This window comes from Triticum urartu, chromosome 6, assembly GCF_003073215.2.
Source record: "Triticum urartu cultivar G1812 chromosome 6, Tu2.1, whole genome shotgun sequence".
Classification (NCBI taxonomy): domain Eukaryota; kingdom Viridiplantae; phylum Streptophyta; class Magnoliopsida; order Poales; family Poaceae; genus Triticum; species Triticum urartu.
The window spans coordinates 143,047,906-143,051,111 of NC_053027.1; the positions used below are offsets into that span (position 1 = coordinate 143,047,906).

At 38.1% G+C, this 3,206-nt stretch overlaps 1 long non-coding RNA gene across 1 annotated transcript; it reads right to left on the minus strand.

The window, feature by feature from the left end:
- Positions 1–2,140: 2,140 nt before the first annotated feature.
- LOC125517374 lies at positions 2,141–2,997 on the minus strand. The gene is made up of 2 exons (XR_007287570.1): positions 2,696–2,997; positions 2,141–2,567 (listed from the first exon to the last, which is right to left on the minus strand). It is a non-coding gene; the product is annotated as an uncharacterized LOC125517374 (long non-coding RNA).
- Positions 2,998–3,206: the final 209 nt, after the last annotated feature.

Below are 3,206 nucleotides of genomic sequence, written 5' to 3' on the forward strand. Positions count from 1 at the left end.
TTGCTTACGAACAACAGGACAAACTATAACATTCAAGTGAATGTATAGAGAATGTGGGATTACCTCAATCATACAACAGACCAACAATTTAAAACAAGCAAATGCTAATTATATTTTGTTTTCATTGACATGGCAAAACAGTTCATGTTACTATGAACATTAAAAGTATCATGCTATCATCTGGAGGAATTTGATACACTTATATTGGTGAAAGAAAATGATAATTATATTTATGCATATAACACTTTTTTATGGGTATGCATATAATACTTTTAAAAAGGTCAAAGTAATTCATGTGCACACCTAAGTAATTCAATCTACTAGGAAATAATCATTCATGTACAGACATATTTCAGTATGGGCACGTACAAAGCTAAGTCCTATACAAATTAGAAAAACATGGGCATGTCCTTTTGAGAAAAAGAGATACGCCTAAGTAATTCAATCTACTAGGAGTACAAAATCAGATCATCTAGACACTTTAAAAATAATGGGCAGGTCCTTCGGAGAAAAACAAAAGGCCCGCCAAAATCATTCATTTTACTGGGAAATATACTAAAAAGTCTAGCCGCCAAACACATCCCATGTGTACATCAGTACATGCATGCACTTGCATCTAATTCTAATGGACAGACATGTGGACTTAATGGCCAGAAAAATAGACATTGATATGAGGCACAGTACAAAGGCAGGTCCTTCGGAGAAAAACAAAAGGCCCGCCAAAATCATTCATTTTACTGGGAAATATACTAAAAAGTCTAGCCGCCAAACACATCCCATGTGTACATCAGTACATGCATGCACTTGCATCTAATTCTAATGGACAGACATGTGGACTTAATGGCCAGAAAAATAGACATTGATATGAGGCACAGTACAAAGGCAGGTCCTTCGGAGAAAAACAAAAGGCCCGCCAAAATCATTCATTTTACTGGGAAATATACTAAAAAGTCTAGCCGCCAAACACATCCCATGTGTACATCAGTACATGCATGCACTTGCATCTAATTCTAATGGACAGACATGTGGACTTAACGGCCAGAAAAATAGACATTGATATGAGGCACAGTACAAAAAAACAAGCGCCAACCTATCTAAACGCCGGATATATTTGAGCCTCTACAAACTATAAATCCAAAATAAATCATTTATGGTAAAATCTATATATCGATTGATCAAGATTTCGAGTCATGCAAGATAAATATAAATAGCTTCTATTATTTATCCAAATGAATCGTGACTCATGTTTATTGACCAATATTACATAACAATTTTACTTGACTAACTCCATATATGCAGGAGAAGAAAGTTTACCAAAATTGATCGAGATGGATAGCAATAAACAAGGAGCGTAGAAATATTTTACAGAAGGATAACATTACAACTTACTGGAATGAGGCACAAAAACCAGACACATCAGGTGATGGATCAAACTTCTTCTAAGATATGATATCACCACTTCTTGAGGAAAACGACACTCTCAGACCTGCAGTGCTTTTCAGATAATTGAGTCATATCAGTTATAATGGAATCATATCTGAATTATTTGTCTGTCAACTTCTTCGGGATGCTAACTTTAATTTTTTGGGTGATTATTTTAGGATTTTGTTTTTCACAACAATAGGTATAATAATCTATTACACGAAAATATTCAAATGATCAAATTCCGGTTGACACAAACTAACTACGTACAAAGGGAAGTGGAAGGTGTTACTGCGAAAATTGTGGTACATATCTACACCTGGTAAGCATATTCTGCTAATTTGATTGAGAACTTCCATATTATATTTACTCTGCACTAATAACAGTGGTATGTAAAAATTGCTAAGCTTATTGGATGGCAAGATCTGATTAGCACCAAGCAAACCATTTATGTTTACTGAGATAGAGAAATAATGCTTGACATCGATCAGTATAAGGGGGACAGTTATTAGATAAGGGTCAAAAGTTAGCACTATGAGAAGCATGTCAAATTGTAATTATTCGAAATACATTCATACATGCACTTTTGTGAGTTTAATGTTCTTGGAAATAACCCTTCTATTCTACAGCCTTTTCGATTGAAGAGAACAATGAGAAAAGCTTTAGTATTAGAGGCATCTCCTACAACACATGTGAATTTGTCGAAAAACAACACATGTGAAAAATCTAAAATCTATTGCATATCAATTAACATATATGGGCCAAATTCAGTTAATACATCAAGCATTCTTCCTTTGTCTTAAATAGAGCTACTGTTAATATAAATTGCTAATATATGGTGGGGAAGACTACAATAGAAACTGGCCATAGGATAGAAGAATAGAAAAATGAAGTTAGAGCCGTTGGATCCTTAATGGATGCTTCAGATTTGAAATGTCCTTAATGGATCCTTAATGGCAAGTCACATAACTATAAATTATATCCTAGAACACTATGAAGAACATGGCCGTCGAACCCGACAACGCAGCTCTCAGCCAGTGCCACAAATAGGAGAGCAACGCCACTCAGGGAAACGAAACCGCTTTGCCTCGCAGCCTTGCTGCTTTGGGGCGCAAAATCCTTCTCTCCAACAGAAAATTTCTACACTGGAAAAGACAGAGAGAGGTCAGGAGACCATAAGCATAAAATCTTCATAAAGAATCCATGCCATTGCTGGAGGTTAGTAGACCAAGATCTGGGAAGGAAGGAGAAGGAGAGGAAGAGGAGTGATTACCTGGAGGAGTGCCACCGCTCAGGTTCAAGTGGACCCAAATCCATGTCCATCAAATCGACGACGGCAGCGAGCAGCAGGCACGTGTGGTCGAGCTAGACGACGTGCCGCCGCCGGGAGCTTGCAGGCTGCAGCCACCGCACTCTGCCCCAAATCCCACTTCCCCCCGTCCTCTTTTCTTGGCAGGATCTAGCAACGAATTGTGGACGAATCCTTAGATTAGGTAAGGAACAGAGAGAAAGGAATGGGAGAAGAATGAGAATGGGGAAAGGGATGAATGATAGTAGGAGTAGGACATAACGAAGTCTCACATCGCGAATTTCACGGGAGAGTGGATTAATAAGGGTGGGACACGTACACCCCGTAGCCTACTTCCGTGAAACCATCCCGTAAGGCTAGGATTTTCGATGATAGTAGTACAGTCGTACAAGTGCAAAATTTCTTTAACGAGATGCAAAATAGATTAAAGAAATGGGTCTTGCTTCCTACCGCTTCCCCCAATTCCATCTATGAA